The following is a 27,232-nucleotide window of genomic DNA, read 5'->3' on the forward strand; positions in this document are numbered from 1 at the left end:
TTGAACCATGCAGTATGTTATCTTTTTTTTTCTTTTGGTAAACAGTCTGGGCCTAGGACCTCTGTTTAAGTCTTAGTCATTCACCACAGAGAGAAGGACAAAGAACAGCTAATCCTCCAGGCTCTAGATAGCTTCTCTACCTCACAGAGATGTTTACGAAAATACATAAATCTGGGACTTCCTTGTGGTCCAGTGGTTAAGACTTCGCCTTCCAATACAGGGGGCGGTGCAGGTTTGATCCCTGGTCGGGGAGCTAAGATCCCACATGCCTTGCAGCCAAAAAACCAAAATATAGAACAGAAGCAATATTGTAACAAATTCAATAATGGCTTTAAAAATGGTCCACATCAAAAAAATCTTTAAAAAGAAAGAAAATACATAAATCTCATATGCATTAATTTTTTTTAATTGAAATTTTTATTGTGATAATTGTATATGTAACCTTTTGAGACTGACTCTTTTCACTCAGTATAATTCCTTTGAGATACATACAAGTTGTGTGTATCAATAGTTCATTCCTTTTTATTGCTGAGTAGTATTCCATGGTATGAATATACTATAGTTTGTTTAGCCAGTCACCCTTTGGAAGGACATTTGGATTGTTTTCAGTTTTTGGCTAATATAAATAAAGCTGGTATGAACATTTGTGTACAGGTTTTTGTGAGAACATAAGTTTCCTTTTCAGTGGGATAAATGTCCAAGATTGTAATTGCTAGGTAGTGTAAGAAGTGTATGTTTACTTTTATAAGAAATTGCCGTACTCTTTTCCAGAGTGGCTGTAGCATTTTACATTCCTATAAGCAAAGTAAGACCAGGTTCTTTGCATTCTCTGAGTCCTCACCAGAATTGGTATTTCACTTTTTTTTTTTTAACTTTAGCTAATCTCATATGTGTAGTGATATCTCATTGAGATATATTTAGATTAACGTTTCCCTAATGAGAATCCCTCTCTCCCTACCCACGCTCCCTGACCCCAATATATATATATATCTCCAATAAGCACATGAAGAGAATATGGTGTATCTTCTTTGAAGAAATGTCTATTTAGTTCCTTTGCCCATTTTTTTAAAATTTTATTTTATTTTTACATAGCAGGTTCTTATTAGTTATCTATTTTATACATATTAGTGTATATATGTCAATCCCAATCTCCCAGTTCAACACAGCCGCCCCCTGCCACTTTCCCCCCTCAGTGTCCATACGTTTGTTCTCTACATCTGTGTCTCTATTTCTGCCCTGCACACTGGTTCATCTGTACCATTTTTTCTAGGTTCCACATATATGCGTTAATATACGATATTTGTTTTTCTATATCTGACTTACTTCACTCTGTATGACAGTCTCTAGGTCCATCCACATCTCTACAAATGACCCAGTTTTGTTCCTTTTTATGCCTTTGCCCATTTTTAAATTGAGTTATTTATCTTTTTATTGTTGAGTTGTAAGAGTTCCTTATATATTCTGGGTATAATTCTCTTATCAGATATATGATTTGCAAATATTTTCTACCATTCCTTGGGTTGTCTTTCTTTTCACTTTTTGATGGTATCACTTGTAGCACGAAGGTTTTTAATTTCAATCAAGTCCATTGGGAAAGTATATATTTGTGTCTTGTGTACTTTTGTTGTTATATCTAAGAATGCATTGCTTGAGCCAAGTCACAAATTTACGCCAATGTTCTCGCTCTCTTTTTTTTTAAAAGTAAATTTATTTGTTTTTTTATTTTTGGCTGCATTGGGTCTTTGTTGCTGTGCGTGGGCTTTCTCTAGTTGCAGTGAGCAGGGCTACTCTTCGTTGTGGTGTGTGGTCTTCTCATTGCAGTGGCTTCTCTTATTGCAGAGCACGGGCTGTATGTGCGTGGGCTTCAGTAGTTGTGGCATGCAGGCTCAGTAGTTGTGGCACATGGGCTTAGTTGCTCTGCAGCATTTGGGATCTTCCCGGACCAGGGCTCAAACCCGTGTCCTCTGAATTGGCAGGCAGATTCTTAACCACTACGCCACCAGGGAAGTCCCTGTGTTCTCATTTTTTTTTTTTTGTGGTACGCGGGCCTCTCACTCCCGTGGCCTCTCCCGCTGTGGAGCACAGGCTCCGGACGTGCAGGCCCAGTGGCCATGGCCCACGGGCCCAGCCACTCCGCGGCATATGGGATCCTCTCGGACTGGGGCACGAACCCGCGTCCCCTGCATCGGCAGGCGGACTCTCAACCACTGCGCCACCAGGGAAGCCCCCTGTGTTCTCTTTTAAAAGTCATATTTTTAACTTACATTTAGATTTAGGTCTGTGGTCCATTTTCAATTAGATGTGGGCATGGTATAAATATTTCTAACACTGTAAAATTTTTTTCCAGCTTTATTGAGATATAATTGACATATAACATTGTATAAGTTGAAAGTATACAACATGATGATTTGATATACATATATATTGTGAAATGATTACTGCAGTAAAGTTGGTTAACACCTCTAGCACCTCACATAATTATCATTTTCCTTTGTAGTGACATTTAAGATGTACTCTCTTAGCAACTTTCAAGTAATACAATATTGGTAACTGTGGTCACCATGCTGTGCATTAGATGCTCAGAACTTACTCGTTGTATTTCTTATGCTTTTTATAAAAGTTTTATAACTTTATATTTTACATTTAAGTCTGTGATCCATTTGAGTTGCTTTTTGTAGGTGTGTCCAGTTGTGTCAGGACCATTTGTTGAACTCAAATACAATTTTTTTTTTTTTTTTGTCAAATACAATTTTTAGGTTAAAATTTAACTGTCTCATCTGATAAGATTATCTCCCAGTAAAGAAAATGGAAAGGAAGTTTCTCCTTGGAGATGAAACACATATATTATTTTAAAAGTTCTAAAGTCTTCAAGCTAAAATAATGAACCACAATAAAAAAGACTTGGCTTTTCATATTTCAAGTCTTTTTGTCTGGAACTTTGTTCATCCATGGCTTTAATTAGGTGGTTTGTGAACAGCTGGTGGACATATGGTGAAGTTACACCTCATTAATAGAATATAAATTTTCCATGTGGTTTTGTTGCCTCTTTCTTTGCAGTTATTTTGCTTTAAGACAAACTTCTGTTATACAAAAGTCTGGCCTTTTTGTCTTGGGAAATATCTGCAGATACTTTATATTTGTTTTATATTATTCATTGTCTCTTAAGTTTTATAGTCATGCATTAGATACTTTATACCTCATCAGGTTCCTTTAAAAGTTTGTATCGTTCGGTTGCTCAATTTGAAAGATATATTTCAAAAAATGATTATGACAGATAAGATAAGCTTTTAAAAGTACAACAACCTCCTGTTACCTAGGATAGCTGAATAACTGAGAATTACCATATAACTGTATGGGGGTTATCAGTGAAATCAGTCGGTTAGTTATAAAGTATATTTGACGTTAACAATGTGCATAGTGCTTTTGCTGTGCTCTTTTTAAAATATTTTCTTTATCGGCATATAATTTTATAATTCACGTACCATAAAATTTACCCTTTTAAAATGTATCATTTAATGGTTTTTAGTGTATCCACAAAGTTGTGCAACCATCACTAGTATCTAATTCCAGAACATCATGATGTTGATTATTTGCCAATCTCAAATGACTTATTTTTTTGCTAATTTTATATGCCTAGTTTACTTCAAAATAGACTTGAGGTGGTTTACAATAACAGACTTATTATAACAGGGTCAGTATGATATAAGAGATCAAAAACATTAGTGAGAAGGGAGGAATAAATAAACCAAAAACTCAGACTGAAGCTAATGTAATGTTGCTGTTAAGCAAAGTATGTAAACTTAAAACTCCTAACCTGATAGTGTTTCATATTCTATCATGGATCCAGAATTATATTCGTGAAAAGTCACATCACAATGCTTTCCTCTTTAAAACTCCCTCTTGATTCCCACAGTCAAAAGTCATGTTTGAAGTTAATATATGACACTCATTCAGGGTCATGTATATTGAAACTGGTGGGTGGGTAGGGGTATGTATGTGAGGGGTGTAAATATGGTGCATCTGCTGTGGCATCAATTTTACATAAAAATTTTAGAGGAAAACCAATATTTTATATTAATTTAAAAACATTGCTTAATATAGAAAACGAATATGGGGTAGAATGCAGAATTTGCATGAAATACAACGTAAGACTTCAAATAAACGTTGTTCTTGATCTCAGTTATAGGGGGTCTGATCCTAGGAACCCTTCTACCTTCCTAGTACATGTTCTCTCTTTGCCACTGGTGTTTCTGCTTTGGAAATAATGGTGAAATTCTGGCCTACCAAACCAAACAAACACATGCAGAAACAAAACAACCCAAGAAACCCCAAAATCCTACCCCCAAATTCTTGGGTTGGTATAAAATCCCTTCATGATATGCTAAATATCTCACAGATCTGGGCCAATATTCAGTCCTTTCCAGATTCTTTCTGCCTGGAATGCCCCCACTGTCAACCCCACATGACCCTTCCTATTTCCCCCCATCCCCACCCCTTCCTCCATTCCAAGTACCTGTGTAACTTCTGTCCTGGTGTCCCTTGTTGCTATGTTCTCCAGGTACTTTCTTCCTGCTCTGTTGCTGTAATTAGCACTATGTATTGTCATGGAGTCTGCGCAGTGTGGTTAAGTTGAAAGAGGTGATAATGAGTGTGTGTCCCTGTAACTGTAGACTCCTCAAAGGCGGGGCTCATCTTTTATTCATCTGTATATCCTGGTGCATCATATGGGTTCTGACACATCGTAGATATTTACTAAATGTTTTCTTGAATTAATGAATGAATTCTGGGTGACAATGATTTGTGGAGTACAGATGATTCTGTTTTGGGGGGCTTGGTAGATTTTTTTTTTTTTTAATTTCAGGATAAATGGAGTTTTTGTACATTTATTCCCTCTTCCGTGCACCATCGTTAGGCATCTAGCACACAACAGAGTACTGAAATTGCTCTTGCCAGGTCAACAATGACCCAGTTTCCAAATCTGGTGTACCTTTTCTCCCCCATTTTATTTTTCTAGAGCTGTCTGCTGCATTTGACACTGTTATAACTTCTCCACTTTTGAAGCTCTTAACTCTCTTCTTTCTGGTGTGTTCTCCCACGTCTCCTGATGTCAACCATCACATCCCCACAGGCTCCTCTTCCTCTGACTGCATCTTAACTTTCTGTTGGTGTCCTCAGGTTATGTCTTGGGCTCCCGCCCTTTTGTATACACAGAGGGGCATCTCAGCCACTCCCTTTGTTTCTGTTCTCTGACCATAATCCCCAGATTGGGGTCTTGAGTGAGCATGCTTCTAATCTTGCCACCTGTCTCCTTGGTATTGCCGCCAGGATAGCCCAAAGCTTCACAGATTCTACATGTGTAAAATGAAATTCTCATTCTTTCCTGCTGAATTAATTTTTCTTCTATATCCTCCCCCCCTCATTTGTCAAACCACCATCTACTCAGTTACTGAAGCTAGAAACCTAGCTGTTCTCCAAGATCCTTCGTCCTCAATTATCCCCTTCAAGTTACCCATGAAGACCTCTCAGTTTTATTACCAGACATTTTACAAGTTAATTTCATTATTCCAAAACTACTGCCTTCTCTCTCCAGTACTTCTGCAGAGTGGAGAGTGTATCTGGGGAGTGGAGAAATTGACACCCTACAGCCCAGCGACTTCATTTTTTTCTGTCAGGCTAGTAATAAAGGACTTATCAGTTACGTGGGCAGTTATTAAACATAAATATTTGTGCCGTTTTCTGACCCTGACATTTCTGGGATCACTCTGTATTTTTTTTCCTCACCTCTCCATGTACTATTTCTTAATTTCCTGGCTGGCCTGGACTGCCCTAGAATTCTCTGGGCTGCCCTAGACCTAGAAAGTCTCGAGTCTTTTCCAGAGTCGCATGGCATGTCCAGTAGGGAATATTCTCCAGACCTTCTTTCACATTCAGCATTACCCTGTATTTGAGTGGCAGGCAGAGGCCTCTGGTCCAGGAGACCTGCAATTTCTTTTTTTTAAAAGATTTAATCTTATTTATTTTTGGCTGCGTTAGGTCTTCGTTGCTGTGCTCGGGCTTTCTCTAGTTGCAGCGAATGGGGGCTATTCTTCTTTGCGGTGCACGGGCTTCTCATTGCGGTGGCTTCTCTTGTTGTGCAGCACGGGCTCTAGGCACGCAGGCTTCAGTAGTTGTGGCATGCAGGCTCAGTAGCTGTGGCTCGTGGGCTTTAGAGTGCAGGCTCAGTAGTTGTGGCCATGGGCTTAGTTGCTCTGTGGCATGTGGGATCTTCCTGGACCAGGGCTCGAACCCGTGTCCCCTGTACTGGCAGGCGGATTCTTATCCACTGACACCAACAGGGAAGTCCCAACCTGCAATTTCTAGGTTGTCCCAGAGCCTGGGCTGGAATTGGAGACAGTTTCAATTTTTTCTGGGCTGTGCAGGGAACAGGGCTGCTTAGCCGGCCCTCAGTCTGTAGCTCCATTTCAAGGCTTCACTGCTGAATCCACCGGAGGAGGGAGCTTACTGCACTTTAAGAAAGGTTGCTTTTTTGTCATCATCCTTTCTCTGTCCTTCCCCATACTTGTCAGAGAGTAATTTCTTTCCTAATCATTCCTGCAAGTGTTTCTATATTCCCTCCGTCCCCATTCCTAAGGAGACATCCTTGTAAATATGTTATTTTGCACATTATTTTTACTCTCCTCCTTCTGTCACAAAGGACTTGAAATATTACACAGCTGTAAGTCCTGAGAGATGTTAAATTTCACTTGTAGGCAGGATTATTATTTTTTAAATAGGAGAATGGGATCTTGTTTAGAAAATCAGACGTGTAGCCCCTTCCATCAGAGATGATTAAAAATTAAAGACAGCCAGCCCAGCAATCCCACTACTGAGCATATACCCTGAGAAGACCATAATTCAAAAAGAGTCATGTACCACAATGTTCACTGCAGCTCTATTTACAATAGCCAGGACATGGAAGCAACCTAAGTGTCCATCCACAGATGAATGGATAAAGAAGATGTGGCACATATATACAATGGAATATTACTCAGCCATAAAAAGAAATGAAATTGAGTTATTTGTGGTGAGGTGGATGGACCTAGGGTCTGTCATACAGAGTGAAGTAAGTCAGAAAGAGAAAAACAAATACTGTATGCTAACACACATGTGGAATCTAAAAAAAAATAAGGTTCTGAAGAACCTAAGGGCAGGACAGGAGTAAAGACACAGACTTAGAGAGTGTATTTGAGGACATGGGGAGGGGCAGGGGTGGGCTGGGACGAGGTGAGAGAGTGACACTGACATATATACACTACCAAATGTAAAATAGATAGCTAGTGGGAAGCAGTTGTATTGCACGGGGAGATCAGCTCGGTGCTTCGTGACCATGTAGAGGGGTAGGATAGGGAATGTGAGAGGGAGACATAAGAGGGAGGGGATATGGGGATATGTGTGTACGTATGGCTGATTCACTTTGTTATATAGCAGAAGCTAACACACCATTGTAGAGCAATTATACTACAATAAAGATGTTGAAAAAAAATTAAAGACAGTACCTTCTTCTGATGAATCTGTATTTACCTAAGTAGATGTGTTTTTGATTGTCTATCACCTAGGGTTAATAAAGGCATCAAAGCAGTGACTCTATTCTTTTCTTCGAAAAGCTTAGGGCTATGTCCAAAGATGAGCCCAAATTATGTGAAAATCGGCAATTCAAATGCCGTTTTTAAAAAAAAAAAAAGAAATAAATTACCTCTGCCAGTGGATTCCATGGCTGCTTGGCAGGGGTAATTTGCTGCAGTCCAGTGCTTTCCAAGTTGAGGTTAATTATTCCTTGTAGGAAGTTAGATATTCCTGGAAGAGGTACATTATCTTTGAGAAAAATAGCTTATTAAAATATTGAGAGCATTTGTTGAACATTTAATATAGAGCTTTTTTAAAACCTTTTTTTATTGAAGTATAGTTGATTTACACTACTATGTTGGTTTCAGGTGTGCAGCCTACTGATTCAGTTATTTTTTTCTGATTATATTCCATTATAGGTATTATAAGATATTGAGTATAATTCCCTGTGCTATACAGTAAATCCTTGTTGCTTATCTATTTTATGTTTGTTTCCTATGTCTGTGAATCAGTTTCTGTTTTGTATATAAATTCATTTGTAGTATATTTTAGATTCCACATGTAAGTGATATCATATGTATTTGACTTTCTCTGTCTGATTTACTTCACTAAGCATAATATTCTCTAAGTCCATAACATGAAGCTTTGATGGGGGAGGAAAAGAGATAAATTTTAGAGAACAGGACGTTTTATAAAGCAGATATCTTGGGTAAAGCGTTTAGTAGGACATCAGTTAGCTAGAGGGAAAGATCAGATATTCGGGGAATGGAGAGAGAGGAAGCCAGGAAAGGGGCAGGAGGGTGGGAAGGACATTCTACCATTATTCCTTAGAGTGGGGCTTGCTGGAGCCTGTATTCTCTGAGCCAAGACCTTCTGTTCTCTTACAGATATAAGCCCTGGTTTTGCTCTTCATAGAAAGCAATGAGTTCATTGTTGTTTTTGACATCATGTCGATCCCCGCCCCCCCGCCCCCTCCAAGGGATGGATAATTAGAACTCTCTGACGAAGAAAAGGTCCTATAATCTGTTTTATAGATAATCATTTTCTGAACCATGAAGTGAAATTCAGTTTTAATCTTCAGGGCAAGTAGATAATCATTTTCTGAACCATCAAGTGAAATTCAGCTTTAATCTTCAGAGCAAATGACGATTAGTTAGGATGTATTAAACTCTGTGAGTTTAATGTTCATGACAAGTGTTTCATAAAGGAAGATGCTGTCTGTTATCACTCCTCAGAAGGAAATTGTTGATAAGAAACCATTTTGAGAAGTAAGATTTATGGCAACATCAGAAGCTAGAGAAGCTGGGGCATCTGAGCATCCAGGACAATCAAGGGCAAATGGGACAACTAAATTTTTCTTGTGCAGTCTACTGTCTTACAAAAAAAAAAAAAAAAAAAAAAAAATCACGTATTTGTATAGTCTCCTTCCGCAAAGCAATTAAGGAAAGTATTTACTTTTTAAAAGCCTACTCTATTTTAATGAAGCATGTTAATTCCTGAAGTTAATTCCTGAAGGAGATAGACAAGGGATACCAGTGGGAGAGCTTCCCTCAATTGTTATCTTATTATTTTTCCCTTCAAATAAAATCTTTACATTTGAGTAATCTATTGATTCAGGATTCAGTGGGTTGGTAATTTTATCTTGATCTTATTCATCCAATGAAGCATATGACCCAAATGCACAAAGTCAGACCCTTATGCTGCAAAAATCAGCTCATCTCCTTTGAACGAACTAGTTGGAAGGGTCCCAGCTTTTCACTGACTGTTCGTCAGCAACTGTGCTGACTGTACTTAATATTGTACTTTTCCAATTGTATTCTATGGATACTTAGGTAGGCACTTCAGGTGGTTTATTATAGAATTTATGTTTATAATACAATAGTATCTATATTTTATTTTCTTTGGGGCTCACCAAAACCAGTGTTATTCCCCCAATTAACTAAAAACATATTCTTTAGGGTATTATATTAATTTCCTGTGGCTGCTGTTACTAAATTACCATAAAGTTGGTGGCTTAAAACAATAGGAATTCATTCTCTCACAGTTCTGGAGGCCAGATGTCTGAAATCAAGGTGTTGGCAAGGCGGTGCTCTCTGTGAAGGCTCTAGAGGTGCATCCTTTCCTTGCCTTTTCAGCAAGCTCCTGACATTCCTTGGATTGTGGCCACATCGGTCCAGTCTCTGCCTCCATGGTCACATTACCTCCTCTGAAAATCCCCTCTGATTGCTTTTAGGGCTCACCCTGATAATCCAAGGTAAACTCCTCTTCTCAAAATCCTTAATCACACCGTTTGCATATACAGTAAAAGTCACATGTTCCCAGGTTTAAGACGTGGACATATCTTTTGGGGAGCCATCATTCAGACAAAGAAAGTACTTTGTTCTTATTTATTGGTCTGTAAGACTTGGAATGTTCAATCTACCTATTCTACCTACATTAGGAATATACCATCATAATCTTTCTAAATTTTGAGTAGATTTAAATAGAGATGAAAATATGAACTTTTTACCTTTCCCAGTAATCAACCTAGATTTAAGTTTTCATGCTATAGATCACACTAGTGAAATTAAAAATAGAAAATATGAAAAGGAAGATAATCCTAGTATCATTTATATTTGATCTTGGTCAACTATAAAAATACTAAAATCATTAAAATATTAAAAATCATTTTTACCATAATTTATACATCTGGAAAGTATTGAGTGATAACGGGTACATTTGGGTTATGCTGACTAGGTATTGAAAATAATTTATTTGGGATTGAAATTTTGTCAGTGAAGTAATCCACAAGGTGCATACATTATGAGCAAGCTAGCAGGAGTATTTTGATACAAAGTATTTGTGAAAGTAAAGGTAGTTTGCACTGGATTTGTTTGCAGTTTAATTCTTTTTTTTTTTTGCGGTATGCGGGCCTCTCACTGTTGTGGCCTCTCCCGTTGCAGAGCACAGGCTCCGGACGTACAGGCTCAGCGGCCATGGCTCACGGGCCCAGCCGCTCCGCGGCATGTGGGATCTTCCCGGACCAGGGCACGAACCTGTGTCCCCTGCATTGGCAGGCGGACTCTCAACCATTGCGCCACCAGGGAAGCCCAGTTTAATTCATTTTTGACAGATGCCAACAAAACGTTTCTCCTTTTCATAGTACTAAGAAAGAAGAGAGCATATAATGTCAAACCTTTATTAACCTCTCTCTGCCTATACCTGGACTTTCCCTACACATACAGGTATTTATAATTATGAATCCACATACATCAGTTGCTGACAGCAGTGTCAAGTTAGTGTGTGCCCAACTAGTAAGGTTTACTGAATTTTCAGGTGGTCGTGGCATGCTAGGCAGGCAGTACCAAGTTGTTTAGAGAGATCTCTCTTTCAGACTGTAGAAATGTCTGAGACATGTAAACCAGATAGATAGCTTGACCCCCATTATGTGGTTCAGTTAATTTAAAAATGAAGACTGGGGGCTTCCCTGGTGGCGCAGTGGTTAAGAATCCGCCTACCAATGCAGGGGACACGGGTTCGAGCCCTGGACCGGGAAGATCCCACATGCCGCGGAGCAACTAAGCCCGTGCGCCACAACTACTGAACCTGCGCGCTAGAGCCCGCGAGCCACAACTACTGAAGCCCCTGCACCGCTCCGCAACAAGAGAAGCCACCGCAATGAGAAGCCTGCGCACTGCAACAAAGAGTAGCCCCAGCTCGCCGCAACTAGAGAAAGCCCACGCGCAGCAACAAAGACCCAACGCAGCCATAACAAAATAAATAAATAAATAAATAAGTAAATAAAATAAAAATGGAGACTGAGCTCTGGGAAAGAACTGCCCTGTTGCCCATGTTTACCTGAAATGCAGGAACTCATTTGAAGTAGCCAGAGCCAGTTGGTGTATCTCTGGGGTCTGATCTTAGACTCTTGTCTGGGTGGTGTTTTCCCAGTTCTTCTGTATGGGCGTAAATGTACAAAGTAAGGTGTTTTTAGGGTATAGTACCTGTCTGGGTGCCACAGGAGGCATTTGTAAGGGACAGTGAAAGATAAGGGTGGAACCAGTCTTTGAATCCTAATCATGGAAAGCCTTGAATACCCGGCTTAGAAATGTGGATTTTCTTCTTTTTCTGATCCTCTACCTCTTCATGTAATCTATTTCTCCCTATTTATTTCCTCTTAGATAATAGTGGATTTACTTAGATTATTTTTGTAGTTGGTTTTTCAGTAGTATTTTCCTTTCTATAGTTTTAAACAAATTTCTGAAACTCCTTTCCAAAAGTGTATTTTGATGTTTGATTCTAAATTTCCAACCTTTTTCTTTTGGCCAAAAGTAACAAAGAAACCCTGAACTTTGAAAGTTTCTACCACTTGAAAAGAAAGAAAGCAAGAAAGAAAGAGGTCAGTATTCTTGATGTTATACTTCTTTTTAAAAAATGCCTTTTGTTTCCAGACAAAATATGGAAATTTTGCTTCCAAAAGGTCATGGTTTCTTATTTCTAATTACATTCTTTAAAATTCTGACCGTGTGGGCCCTGAAAATTGTACTATCATAACTCTTAAATGTACTTTTCATAAAATTCAACACATTTGATCTTTCGCCTCAACAGTCCTTAGGTTTTAAACCATCATTCAGAAAAATCACAAGTTTCGAATTAAAACAAAACAGAACTCCAACTTTGATATATAGCTAAAATTGTTTTGGTTGTGTTTCTGGTTGGATCATCAAGGGTAGACTCTGTGAGTGAGTCGTGTAATTAAAGTGGCTGCCTTAAAAATGTAATGCGAACACCCAGTCATCTCTTGTCTTTTGTCTTACAACTGAGACCATATTGTTTTCTGGACTTCATATGTATAACAGTCCTTTTTTGTGTGGACTCCATTCATTTATATTCTGTTTATTCATTCATTCTTTCATATTGAGTATCTTTTCTGTGCCAGTCCTGTGAATACAGAAATGCAAGGCATGATCCTTGCTCTTAAAGAGGTTACAGGCTTGTGGGAGAGGCAAGCGTATAAACAAATAATTACAGCCTAAAATAATAAATGCTGTTATAGTGGTAAGACAAAGTCCTCCTTGTGGCTTAGACTCTCTAGCTCCCATTCCCCAACTGATTATTTTCTTCTGTGGATCTTTTCTCCTGTCCCTCAGCCCTTTTTTCAGATACACACATATAGATATTGCTTGCTTATTCTTTTCTGCTCCAGGTTTCCTCATTTTAGGTGTGAAAGCCTTTTCCTGTGTCTTCTCCCTTTCCTGACTCTTTAGGCAGCTCTCTCTAATATCCCAGCTTTGCCTTTAAGTGTTAACAGAGAGAAAAATAATGTGTCTCATTATTTTTGAAGCATTTAGGGTATCACAGTTGATATGAAAAATGGCAGAGCCTAGGGTCCTAAAAGAAAAATTATCCATATTATATAATGTGAGCTATTTATAGAATATGGAACCAGATATATATGTAAGTTCACACACACACACACGTATATGCAGTTAAGTAAAACAGTGCCTCCATTTTAGGACAAATAGCTTTCAAAGCAGCTTTAAGTGTAATGATTCATAGTAGAGTCTTAGCTCTTTATTTCTATGTTTGTTTTTTAAAATGAAAGGGAATAAATTACACTTAAAGGGAAGTCTCTCCCTTTATTTATATTAGTTATATTTTGAGTAAAAATACAGGCTTAAGAGAGTGTTTGCTAAACAGTGCAGAACAGGTAAATAAAATCCCAGATTGTCAGTGTAGGTGGTATTAATTTCTCTCTTTAAATTCTGAATGAATTACTGAGTGAAGGATAGTTCTAACCCTCTGACCTTAGGCACTTCAGTCTCTCCATCTTTAATAAGGGGTCGGTGTGGTAAACATTTGTTTTTTCTGCTCAGCTTCCATTCCTCACTATTCTTAGGGAGTTGCTGCTTTCCCAGATTTGGTCCTCATTGTTCAGATGGTTCCAACCCAGTCCAGTCCCTTTTATCCAGAGATGTGCATGTGACCCAGCCCAGCCAATTAATTGCTACCTCCTCTTCCTCTCACTGTGGGTGGGTAGAATCAATAGGCAACCCAGGCTGGATGAATCAGAAGTCAACTTCTGGGCTCTGTCTGGAACTGTTGAGAAGAAACTTACTTTTCAATAAGGTTCCTAAGTTAAGTAGAATGGAAGGCTGGAATTGTGGAGAAACCCACATGAGGAGCACTAGAGATGGAACCTCTGTGGAGGAAAGCAGATCCCGTAGATACCTGGATCTACTACTGCCTTTTCAGATATTTGACCAATAAAGTCTTTTTGTTGTTGTTTTTTTAAAGTCAGTTTGAGTTGTCCTTTCTTCTGTCACATGCATATGGCAAGGTCCAGACTAATTGAGTTGGGTTAGTTAACCACCATAGCCTTTCCATGTCCACATTCTGTGATTCTCTGCCTTCCTGTATCACTTGCAAGTTAGATTACTTTGATCGATTGAGATTAGACAAGTAACAACTGTCTAACGGGAGAAATAATTTCTCCATCTGAGAAATATCAGTGGAAGGTCAAGAGTAGTTCTACATTTTGATCTCATTTATCTTTATTTTATAGCATACTTCACCTTCTGTGACTCTTATCCACCCTTGGTCCAGTTGTACTCTCCAGGGCCTATGAAATAAAACAAACAAAAAAGAAAAGCAAAACTCTGCTTGATGTGAGAAGTTATTCCTTTCTGAATCACATACACAAATGATCCCTTTCTGAGTCACCCCACCCCTAGCTTAATATGAACATTCTGGGAAGATGACTTTTTAAGAATACTGCATGAGAATGGAGAAAAAGAGAACACCTGAAGCATGCATGAAAAATTATAAGCATTTGTGAGAGGGTTCATGAGGTAGTGAAGTGGAAGAGGGAGAACATGGATGCAGAAGCCCAGGTAACCTTGATCAAGTCTTGTAAACTTCCCTCATCTTTCAGATGTTTGGGGTGTTGTGAAGATGATGTGGTATAATGTGTGTGGAAGCAGTTTGCATATGAAACCTGATGATGGCTGAAATCATTTAGGAATGAATGTGCCTAGTTTATTCAGTGAGTTTCACTGATGAATTGTGCCAGAAGCAACAGATTGGGAAATATAAGGAACCTTATTGAAAAGTAAGCTTCTTCTCAACAGTTCCAGACAGAGCCCAGAAGTTGACTTCTGATTCATCCAGCCTGGGTTGCCTGTCAACTCTAACCAACCACAGTGGCCAGAAGAGGTAGTGCGCTGGGTCATAGGCACATCTCTGGATAAAAGGCACTGGACTGGGTTGGAACCATCGGAACAGTGAGGACCAAATCTGGGAAATATCTAATAAGATTAGATAGAAAGGTACTTTCAGATTTTGAAATCCAGCCTGAGGAGTTTAAACTTGTTTAAAGAAGTGAGTGTCAGTTACCACTTTCAGGTATCTTCCACCAGATCATTTCTTGAACTTTGTTCTTTTCTCTTCATTCCCACAACCAGTACAAACTCCTGACCTACCTTGTGGATGCCAGTCTATTCCATATCCAAATTCCTGTTGCCATATTTATCTTCCTGAAAATAACATACCCTAATTGCATGAAGAAGGCAGCTGAATGTAGTGACTGATAGAATACAGGGAATGAAAGATAGGTAAAACTATAGAGTGAAAATATATCTGAGAGACTTGGGACAGTGGTGGTATTATTAACAGGAGACAGATTGATAAGGGACCCATGATGGGTGTTAAGACACCCAGCTGGAATCATTGCATCAGAAGTTGCAGATTTAGGCATAGCACTTAGTGGAAGGAATGGAGTCCCTGTGTAGATCTAGAAGTTATGAAGTCATTGAACTTTGTATATCAAAGCGTCTTGTCTTATTCAGTTTGGGCTGCTGTAACAAAATAACCACAGACTTGGATGGCTCAAGCAGTGTAAACATTTATTTCTCACAGTTCTGGAGGATGGGAATTCCTGGTAGATTTGATGTTTGATGAGGGCCCTCTTCCTGCAGATAGCTGCCTTCTTGCTGTGGCTTCCCATGGCAGCATGACCCTTTTTTTTTTTTTTTTAACATCTTTACTGGAGTATAATTGCTTTACAATGGTGTGTTAGTTTCTGCTTTATAACAAAGTAAGTCAGTTATACATATACATATGTTCCCATATCTCTTCCCTCTTGCGTCTCCCTCCCTCCCACCCTCCCTATCCCACCCCTCCAGGCGGTCACAAAGCACCGAGCCGATATCCCTGTGCTATGCGGCTGCTTCCCACTAGCTATCTACCTTATGTTTGGTAGCGTATATATGTCCATGCCTCTCTCGCTTTGTCACAGCTTACCCTTCCCCCTCCCCATATCCTCAGGTCCATTCTCTAGTAGGTCTGTGTCTTTATTCCTGTCTTACTCCTAGGTTCTTCATGTCATTTTTTTCCTTAAATTCCATATATATGTGTTAGCATACGGTATTTGTCTTTCTCTTTCTGACTTACTTCACTCTGTATGACAGACTCTAGGTCTATCCACCTCATTACAAATAGCTCAATTTCGTTTCTTTTTATGGCTGAGTAATATTCCATTGTATATATGTGCCACATCTTCTTTATCCATTCATCCTATGATGGACACTTAGGTTGTTTCCATCTCCGGGCTATTGTAAATAGAGCTGCAACGAACATTTTGGTACATGACTCTTTTTGAATTATGGTTTTCTCAGGGTATATGCCCAGTAGTGGGATTGCTGGGTTATATGGTAGTTCTATTTGTAGTTTTTTAAGGAACCTCCATACTGTTCTCCACGGTGGCTGTATCAATTTACATTCCCACCAACAGTGCAAGAGGGTTTCCTTTTCTCCACACCTTCTCCAGCATTTATTGTTTGTAGATTTTTTGATGATGGCCATTCTGACTGTTGTGAGATGATATCTCATTGTAGTTTTGATTTGCATTTCTCTAATGATTAATGAAGTTGAGCATCCTTTCATGTGTTTGTTAGCAATCTGTATATCTTCTTTGGAGAAATGTCTATTTAGGTCTTTTGCCCATTTTTAGATTGGGTTGTTTGTTTTTTTGTTATTGAGCTGCATGAGCTACTTATAAATTTTGGAGATTAATCCTTTCTCAGTTGCTTCATTTGCAAATATTTTCTCCCATTCTGAGGGTTGTTTTTTGGTCTTGTTTATGGTTTCCTCTGCTGTGCAAAAGCTTTGGAGTTTCATTAGGTCCCATTTGCTTATTTTTGTTTTTATTTCCATTTCTCTAGGAGGTGGGTCAAAAAGGATCTTGCTGTGATTTATGTCATGACCCTTTTGAAGGCTCTCATCCCATTCACAAGACTCCATGCTCATGACCTAATTATCTCGCAAAGGCCCTACCTTCAGATAACATCACAATGGGTATTAGGGCTTCAACATATGAATTTGGGTGCAGGAGCGGTGGACACAAATATTCAGTCAATAGCAGGTCCTTAAGACATCATTTGGCTTTGATTTTTTTCAGATAAGAGGTTGAATCAAAGTGGAAGGTTACATAGTATATTGTTAGTAGCGCAGCTAGGAGTAGTATGTTTATTTGCTGACTCCAAGGCCAGTGTTCTTTCTTCTCCATTACAGCCTTCTTGTGCCATCAACCCAAAGATAACAATGGAAGCTTTAATGATAGAGTAAGGATTTTAACGAGGACCAACTATGTACTAGGCGGAATATAGTGTAATTCCCTACTATTGGATGGATACAACTCTGAAGATACTGGTAGCTTTGACACGGAAAAGCCAAGATGTTGGACCATTTAGGTAGGGTAGGTAGTCACCTACCTAAGCTGGCTCATCAAGTGCTTAGTGGCTGGTATAAAGAAATGCTAGATCATTCTTTTCTTCATGCCAGCTGGTCTTATAGGCATTTTAGTGTAATTATATATTTAGAAGGCAAATTTTGATGCCAAACAGTTCTGTATTCGACTCCTGGCTGTGTTACTTGCTGTCTGAGGTGCCTTTGAGCTTCAGTTTCCTCATCTGTAAAGTGGGGATAATAACACCTACTTTATAGGGTTGATGTACCTATTGATTACATTGGTTTCCTGCTAGTGCAGGAAATTACCAAAATTGTAGTGACTTAAGACCATATAAGTTTATTATTCTAGTTCTGGGGGTCACACTTCTGAAAATGGATCTTATGGGGCTAATAGGTGTTAGCAAGACTGTATTCCTTTAGAGGCTTTAAGGGGAAATTTGCTTCTTGCCTTTTCCAGCTTCTAAAGACTGCCCACATTCCTCCGCTCATGGCCCCCTTCCAGCAGCGGCGTCGCTTCAGTTTTTGCTTCTGTCATCAGATTTCCTCTGACTCTGACATTCCTGCTTCCTTCTTAGAAGGACCTTGTGATTATCTTGGGCCCAGTCAGAAGATCCAGGATAATCTTCCCATCTCAACATCTTTAACATCATCACATCTGCAGAGTCCCATTTGCCATGTGAAGTAACATGCACAGGTGTCAGGGATTAGGATTTAGACATCTTTGGGGACCATTATTCTGCCTACCACGCTGATAATGATGATACTAATGAAGCTGATGAGGAATAATAGTTACTACTATTACTATTTCAACTGCTCCCAAAATTACTTCTAGTATTTCATCAAGGAAAATAAGCTCTGCTATCCCAAAACATGTAAGAAGAGCACGGATGACCTGATAAGGGGATTGAACTTCTGATTTGATAAAAGTGTCTTCACCCTGCAGTCAAAAATGTCTTCCTTTATAGGGTTGCCTGGAAACCCATGGAATGTTTACATTAGTCATCCTTTTGATTCAGGCATTGAAAGGCCAGCAAAGTACAATTATGTTTTCTGGAAAGAAACCAACTATCAGTCTAGCACAAGTGACTATTAGGAAAGTCAAGTGAGGCACTGAGGAGATGTGAAACAGGACAGGTGGGTTTTGATTTAGAATGAGATAAAATGTTCATAGCAGAGGGTCAATAATTATATTTGAAATATTGAAATGAGGGGACAGTCTTACACAAAAGATGCACAGAAAGTTTTAGTCTCTATCCTTGTTTCTACACACACACACACACACACACACACACACACACACTCGCACACAGAATTCTGAAACTGTAATACTGTCAAATTTCCACATGAGTCTTAGTTTTCAGGGAAAACTATGGATAAAAATGAAGAGGTTATATTCGGGAAAGTAGTTAAAAAAAAAGCTCAAGTGAAGTGGCAATAGAATAAAATGATGATTAGCTTTTTAAAAACACTAGTATAAAGAATACCTCTTGCTTTAATTTTCCTTCTATTTTATTTTAAATTATAGTTCTGCTAAGGAGAAAAATAAAGAACAGACTGTCATTTCCTTTAAAAACACAAATAAGACAAATTGTTATACGGCAGCAGGATACTCCACTAATCTTGACAGTCATTCAATGTGTTCATTTACTAGCCTTTCTCAGATACAGTAGTACCTGCATGGCTTTTATTTTGCCAGACGCTTCCACTAATACATTTTCACATATTGGGTATTTTTGTTAATTTATGACAAGTATAAATTAAAATTTTTTTAACTTCAAATAAAAGACCACATATTAAAATGGTGATTTTAAGGTGAAGTCTGTAGCATTTTACAAATACAGACTTGCAGAGGAGACCACGTTCAGAGCACTCTATAGCAAACCAGAGTCCTCAGGTATCTGGTTCTACCTTAGCCTTCCAGCCTTCTTTCTCAGCTCCTGGGATATCCGGTGCTGTCTGCCAGTCAGCTAATTCACTCTTTTATGCTTGGCATTTGTATATTCCCCTTCCCCTCACTAACTACCTTTTATTATTACATTATAGTTTCCTACAGAAATTTAACATCATCCATTATTATTGCCATCTGGAGAAAGCTTTGCTTTCATCAGGCAGCGGTGAAACAGGTTAACATTTCTTTTTTTTTTTTTTTTTTTTTTTCGGTACACGGGCCTCTCACTGTTGTGGCCTCTCCCGTTGCGGAGCACGGGCTCCGGACGCACAGGCTTAGCGGCCATGGCTCACGGGCCTAGCCGCTCCACGGCACGTGGGATCTTTCCAAACCGGGGCACGAATCCGTGTGCCCTGCATCGGCAGGCGGACTCTCAACCACTGCGCCACCAGGGAAGCCCCAACATTTCTTCTTAAAGCTCCAACCCCTGGTCCTAGACCTGATTGAGGTCATGTGCTATTGTGAAAATTGTCCGGTACCTGCATCAAGTGTGACTCTGAAGTTATTAGATTGGGAGGGGCACTGTATAGGTTGGACAGCTATCAAGTATGTTGCTGCAGTTTGAACCTTAACAGTTTATAATCAATAGTTGGCTTCTTGATCACACAAGCCCAGTTCTTCAAGTAAGCAGTTCTTCCTTTTGCCTGAAACCTTATGTCCTCCAGTTCCCCTTGAAAACTCGTCTCTTCCAGGTGTCGAGGGTGCAGTTCTAGGGATTTCATAGTTCCCTGAGAGCTCCTGTGGAGAACTCAGGGTGAGAATGTTCATTCTGTGAGGAAGTTAACTAATCTAATTGAAATATTTGAGTTGGAAAAAGCAGCTGGATGGATGTGAGGAGACGAAGGAAGCCTGAGAAGGCGAGGAAGCTGATGGCAGCAGTGCCTGAAAGTTACCTGACAGACCATCTCAGAGTCTCTACCTCCCTCTCTCAGAATTCTGTTAGATTTGCTACCACCCTATATTGAACTATAGCAGTCCAACGGACTTTTTTTTAAAAAATCATGTTCCAAGGAGATCTTAGAACCTCATTTCCCCGTCTTTCTTGACCTCCATTTGCTACTGCCCCAGAAGGTAGGTGTCAAAGGATATATACATAAAAATCAGAATTCCAGAATAACCCACTTATTTACACTTCATCATAGTTGATTTCAAATCTTGATCAATTCTTTTAGCAACTGCGGTTGAGCAACTACTATTTGCTGGTTCTGGGCATAAGTGGATCAATAAGACATGAGTCTTATCCTCATGGAAACCATCACCACAGACATGGTGCCATTTCCAGAAAAGACCCTTCCTATCTCCAGGGAAAGGCCTAAGGAAGGCTGAGTCTTCATCCGGGAAACTAGAGCGATTTATTCTCAACAGGAAATTAAAGGTAGCAGATTGCAGAAATTTCTACATAAAGTATTAACCAAGATTGTGTAGGAAGTTTATATCTTATGAGTGGGTAGAAAAATTGGTAATGAATTCAGAGTTGCAAGTTTAAAGAAATGCATATACTGAAAAATCCAAAAAGATGGACTTTAACCTGTCAAGTGTCTAAGCTTCAGGTAAAAGTCTAGCACTTTAATCTACCGTGTGTTGTCTGTAGATGAAGATGACCCATGGTAGATTTATACAGGCTAGTAAAAACCAGCCAAAGAAGGGATTTTGAAAAAAAGAGGAAAAATTTTAAAATCCTAGTATTTTTGTCTTAGCCATAATTTGTTTCTAATGTATCCAGTTCTGATGCCAAATATCGTAAAGCATAGAGCTGAAGTGTTCTGGAAAAGTCAATAATTGAAGCTTTAAAGTAGCTTCAGTATAATGACTAACCAGGAAGACTGACTTTCCAGAAAGACGAAGTCCCAGAGGAGACATGATCCAGGTTTACAAAATCATGAAGTACATGAATAGGCAAATAACAAACTTGTTCCTCAAATCATGAAAACATTTTAAAGCTTTGAAAAAGTAATTTTAGGGTCGATGAAAAGTCATGGGGATTGTGTTTTTATTGTTGGCTTTGAAGTCTAAGCTGTAAGATTGCCTCAGATGAAACCATTTTAGGATAAATATCTTTTGCTATTGTAGTAATTAGCCCCCCTTGGATTAGTTTCAAAATTGTTCTGCCTTTGTCTGAATTTAATTATAAGGTAAATGGGTCTTTTAGCAGATTTTAAGATACAACTAGGAAATTCTTTATTCCAGTGAGTGACACGGACTTATTAAATGAATATCCATTAAGTAGTGGATGGTAGATTCATAGTGGATTATTAAAGAAAGAGACAATGTTACATGTGTGTCTCTTAGCATCAGAAGTTGTCATGGAAAGCCAATGTATTTTTTCTTAAAATGCGGTTTTTTGTTTGTTTGTTTGTTTTAACATCTTTATTGGAGTATAATTGCTTTACAATGGTGTGTTAGTTTCTGCTTTATAACAAAGTGAATCAGTTATACATATACATATGTTCCCATATCTCTTGCATCTCCCTCCCTCCCACCCTCCCTATCCCACCCCTCTAGGTGGTCACAAAGCACCAAGCTGATCTCCCTGTGCTCTGCGGCTGCTTCCCACTAGCTATCTATTTTACATTGCCGACTAGCACTTTAAAATGCGTTTTGATATTTCTGTCAGAGACCAAATACCAAGTTGACATTAGTCTCATTTAGTAAGGCATCTCTTATGTTATCCTGAACTCTTACAGTTGCTGTGGCTTTTTTCCTCCCCCCGTCAGACGTAGGGAATTCTCCTCTCCATGCCCAGAAAGGTACTTAGCTAAAGCTCTTCTGAATATCAAGAGAGTAAAGCCTTCCATTTACAAAATACCTGCTTTGTGCTATGCAGAATGGTCATGCAGACATACTCTTTGGGATTTTAATATTAATGGGATGATTTAACTTTATTAGTTTTATAAATTATAGAGGCCAGTGGAGTTGTTTGCTAGATTTTATCATAGGTTCAAGCTACTGAAGCCTTAGTTCATATTGTAGATGATGATGTGCTCCTGATGAGAATATTAATACTGAAATAATTATATATATCACCACATAATACAAGCATTGAACGTCTTTAAGATTTTCAGCTTAAAACCACTTTAATAGGTCTGTCTTAAAAGTTGGAGGTGATATTCATGGTAAACCATCTGTCCCCAAAGAATTCATTCCCCCTTGTATTTTAGGTACCTAATTTTTATTCATCAGGTATTTTGAACAACTAATAAGACATCTGATTACCTCTCTTTTTCACATTCATAATCTCTCAGACTAATTTTTAGACTCAAACAAAAGCTTTTTCTCATTGTCTTTTTAGACTCTTAGAATCCATTTATTTTGCAGCTTTTAAAAGAACTGAGAGAAAAGATGATCAGCAAATAATATATTGCTACTGGAAATTACTTGACTGTTCTTGAATTTTTCATGAACTTTTAAAACTACCTGTTGCCTTAATTGATTTAGTAGGAATCTGAAAATAAGATTCCTATTTACATTTTGGCCTAAAATCAGTTCCATATTCTATTTCTTACAGGAGGGCAAACAGGCTTGTTAAGCTGTTTGCATTTCTATCCTTTTATTTCCAATTTTGAGGACTTGTATCTAAGCATTACCCTAGGTTCTCTGTCTTCACTCCTCCCTCCCCCAACACACACTTTGCACCGTTATGATGTAACTAGAACTATATTAGTTTCCTTGACACCTCATATTTCCTGGGCTTCTTCCCTCCACTCCCTTTTCCTTAGATGTTTAAATCTAGAAGAAACCTTTGTCCCGCATAAAATATTTTTTAATCAGTATTGCAAACAGACAATTGTAAACTTCATCTTTGTAGATGAAGTACTTGAAAATAGGATTCATTTTCTCCTTTGTTATGATGGTTAAAAAATAATGATAATGTTTTGGGACTTCCCTGGTGGTGCAGTGGTTAAGAATCTGCCTGCCAATGCAGGGGACATGAATTTGATCCCTGGTCTGGGAAGATCCCACATGCCGTGGAGCAACTAAACCCGTGCGCCACAACTACTGAGCCTGCGCTCTAGAGCCCACGAGCCACAACTACTGAGCCCACGTGCCTAGAGCCTGTGCTCCACAACAGAAGCCACCGCAGTGAGAAGTCCGCGCACTATAACAAAGAGTACCCCCTTTCACTGCAACTAGAGAAAGTGTGTGCCCAGCAAAGAAGACACGATACAGCCAAAATAAATAAATAAATTTATTTTTAAAAAATGATACTATTTTGATGAATGGATGGTGAAATGTGGCTGACACAGTGCAGTTGGTGGCATGCCATCAGTCTAAAGGTTAAGCAGCTGGGCTGAAAAGAGTCATTTTGGTTTAGTCGTTTTAACTGGCCACTTTTTTGGAGGCTGAGTTCCAGGACAGAATGTCTGTGACACTTTAACATATTCTCAAAAATGATCAGAATTCAGGCTAAATACCTAAACTATTTGATTTCCTACTGGATTACATTTTGGTTGTCCAGAAAAAAATAAAGTTGGTTTTTAAAGGAGCATGCTGGTCTACAAAAAGGCTATGGAGAAATACCAATCTTTAATGGAAGTTGAGAAGTATTATATAAGCCTTAGGCTGATATTGTAGAATGGCTTCTAAGACTGAGGGAGTGGAGGCATTCTGTTTTAATCCTCTGTAATCCAGTCACATGCATCAAACTGAGCACCCTTAATACCTGATATTTTTTAAAAGGGTACGAGGCCTATTTTTCTGTGTATAGTGGACAGATTCGCAAGTGACACCTCTTGCCTGTCTTCTCTGTTCTCCTAACTCTGGACTCAGAAGGAAGGTTCTGTCATTTTTCACCTGGCGAGAGAGGTGGCTGGCAGCAGATGCCATATTGGTGACTTCCTGGACCGTGGCTTGTCTTCAAGGCACCCTCCTAAGACTGAAGTGCGGGGGCAGTTGGAGCATTAGGGTCAAGTTTCAGGCCTCACCTGTGCCACATGGCCACAACAGTCACTCGAGGAGTCCTGGCCTGTTTCAGCTCATTCATTAACACTCCTTCCCTCCTGGACACTAGAGCAGGAACCAATTGTCACTGCCCCTCTTCCTTGAATGTGTTTCAATAAAAGTATGTTTTTTTCCCCCCATTGGCTTATTTCCATCTAAAACGAAATCTGAGGAATAGGGACCTAGTAACTGCAGCTGCTTTATCTTACTGATGTGGGCAAAGTTTAGTGACACTTAAGAATTGTTTTGTTTTTTTCAAGTCATGGTTTCACTCTTAGTACAAAGTTATCTATATTTTAAATCAAACACACAATCTTTGAATCTAAACATAGTATGACAATTTCTTCTTTTCTAAAGTGAGAAAATTGCAAACAGGACTTTAAGAAATCTCCTATGTAGCTGGATACAAACATTTCAGATTCATGAAACTTGATGCCTTTGGCCTTAAGTTAGTGCTTTGAGTTTAAAACTCTGAGGTCCAGCCCCTTGTTCTCAGGGGGGGAATCTTTTGTCCGAATAGGATTTCTAGAGTTGTGCTGAGCGCAGAAGCTGTATCAGAGCTCTAAACTTGGAATCTGGGCTTTACCACACTTGCTTGGAGAATTTGCTTAAATCATTCAACTTTTCTAATGCTAGATTTCCTCATCTGTACAATGATATCTAGCTCCCCAGGGTGTTGTGAGGTTTTCATGAAGTCAAGTTCATGAAGTGTAGTGTAGTAGTACAGTGCCTGGGACAGAGAAGGTGCTTTCTTTTTTCCCTTTTCTCCAGCTCACATTAATAACTGGATTTTTAGGAGCATTAGGGTGGAGGTAGGGCTTTAAAATGATCGTAATAGTAACAACACAACTATATATTTAGACATAAAATGTTCTGCCTCTTCTTTTGTGAATTTCCTGTACCTATCCTTTGCCCAATTCCCTGTTGTTTGCTCGTCTTTGGTTTGATTTGTAAAAGCTCCTATGTATTAAGGATATAAACCTTATGTTAGGCATGTTGTAAATATTTTTTCTGTTCTGCTTTTAATGGTATATATGGTGTTTTCTTCCATGTAGAAACTTAAACTTGTGTTTTCATTTCATGAGGTCTGTTGTTTTTCTTCAGATATGAGAAACATGATTATATGACATATATTGCTTTTAGAGATGTGAAAATGTGAAAAAACTAAGTCATATTCAATAAAATAAACTATGAATCTTTTCTTTTATAGTTCCTGCCTTTGGTGCTGGGTGTGTGTGTTTGTGTATACAGATGTTTGTATGGATGTAAATTGGGCTTATTTTCAGTACTTAAAAGAAGGATATTGCAGACATCATTGGGTATGCGAATGTTCTCTCTAGTCAAGAAAATTCTAGAAAGAATGTAGTTGCATAGAACTCAGAAGCCCTGCATGTACTTCAGGTCTTGCTGTGGGATGCTTTAGTCTTGCCTTGTCCATTGTTGCCAGAATCACATGCTATTCTTGTCCAGCTGTCACTGTAACTGGGTCCCTCCTGATAGCTATCTTTGTAGTAGCAACAATTGAAAATCTGCCCCTGAGGATTGGATTAGTATTTCTTGCCAGCACCTGCCGTGAAATATAGGAGAAAGAGGGGGAGGAGGATGACGAACCCTGTAAAGCAGGCCACAAAGTAGAAGGCTCAAATACCAGGTAAAGGCTCTCAGGGCAGAGTGCTGTTAACTACCCCTTCATCATGGTAAGACGTTGTCCTGCCCTCCTCGCCAAAACTGAGTCGAGGTTGGTCAAAGGCCAACAGGCAACCGTCCTCCTAAAGTAACCCAAGAATATAAGAATATAATACAAGATTGTTTTTTGGGGAGTCAAGATACCACAAATGTCTAAATAGTTCAAATTCATCATACATTTAAAAAATCATGCCACTGTAATAATTAAGACCACAGGATCTGGTGCAGGGCATAGTAATCATCAGCAAATCATTAGCTGATGACATCACAGTGGCCTAAGGCGCACAATACAGACCAGGTGGTGGACACGCACAGAACACTGGTGTGTCTCCATGGTAACTCATGAACTGTGACAGTTCTTCATCATTTCTGTATTTGGGCAGGTAATGGTGGCTTTACAGCCATTGATTCTTAAGGCTTAAGATCGTAATTTGTTGTCTGAAGCTGGTAATTAGACTTCCTGAGGTCCTCCCACATAAGATAGGCATTTACACATAGTTTACGAAAACAGAATAATAGAGAATTGTTTAAATTTATATTTGTAATATTTCATTTAAGTGTTGTAGCATGGTTTTAGCTCTTGGCAAATCCTGTAATAATAATAACAATAATAATAAAAGAGTGAAGGCAGCTGTGTGAAAGAGTAGTTATTTTTAAATCTCAGTGGATGAGTGGGACCCGCCCACTCATGTATTGAGCACACCTTTGTAATTTCTCAGAAATTAAATAGCATGAAACTTTGATTGAATCCAGAGCTGGAAATTTAAATAGATAACTTCAGAGTAATTGGTTTGAAATCCAAGGATCTATTCTGGGATGCTTTAGAAATTTTATTCTTGTCTTACCCCAGCTTTAAAATATATATTTAAAAATATATTTATATATAAATGTCAAGGCTTCAGTTTCAAAGTCTGCTGCTACACTTCTCTAAACTATTTTCTTATAATTGGACTGTTCTAATCCTTTCTGGAGTTGAACTTGAGTGGGAAGAGAAGACGGTTTGGAAGAAACAAGAAGTATTTAGCAGTGGGGTCTAAAAACCAAAACAAAAAGAGGTTGAGGGGACAGATCTGATTTATTCCAGAGGAGGGAGAGTAGAAAGGTGATATGTTATCGTAAAAGTCTTCATACACATGAAGTGTCTTGATTTTAGCCTTTGGGGATTAGTTTTTCTTCATCTCTGCTAAGGGCAAAATAAAAGGAAATGATTTTAAGACTGAAGCATGAAGAGATTAAGCTTAGACAAGGAAATCATTTAGAAATACTTGTTTATTAAATGAAGTACCTCAACCATCTAAAGAAGACTAAGAATACCAATAATTCTACCCTATT

The 27,232-nt window shown here is 38.8% G+C and overlaps 1 protein-coding gene across 2 annotated transcripts in view; it reads left to right on the forward strand.

Annotated features, from left to right (window-relative positions):
* PPM1L (protein phosphatase, Mg2+/Mn2+ dependent 1L) overlaps nucleotides 1–27,232 on the forward strand; it is a 334,733-nt gene that overhangs the window by 85,999 nt on the left and 221,502 nt on the right. The window contains exon 2 of one of the 2 annotated variants that reach the window (XM_073803863.1): nucleotides 11,914–11,980. The exons of the other annotated variant lie outside the window; for it this stretch is intronic. The gene's annotated coding sequence lies outside the window, so the exon portion shown is untranslated. The remainder of the gene's footprint in view (nucleotides 1–11,913; nucleotides 11,981–27,232) is intronic. 2 annotated transcript variants of the gene reach the window in all.

Source organism: Tursiops truncatus, chromosome 4, assembly GCF_011762595.2.
Source record: "Tursiops truncatus isolate mTurTru1 chromosome 4, mTurTru1.mat.Y, whole genome shotgun sequence".
In the NCBI taxonomy this organism is placed as follows: domain Eukaryota; kingdom Metazoa; phylum Chordata; class Mammalia; order Artiodactyla; family Delphinidae; genus Tursiops; species Tursiops truncatus.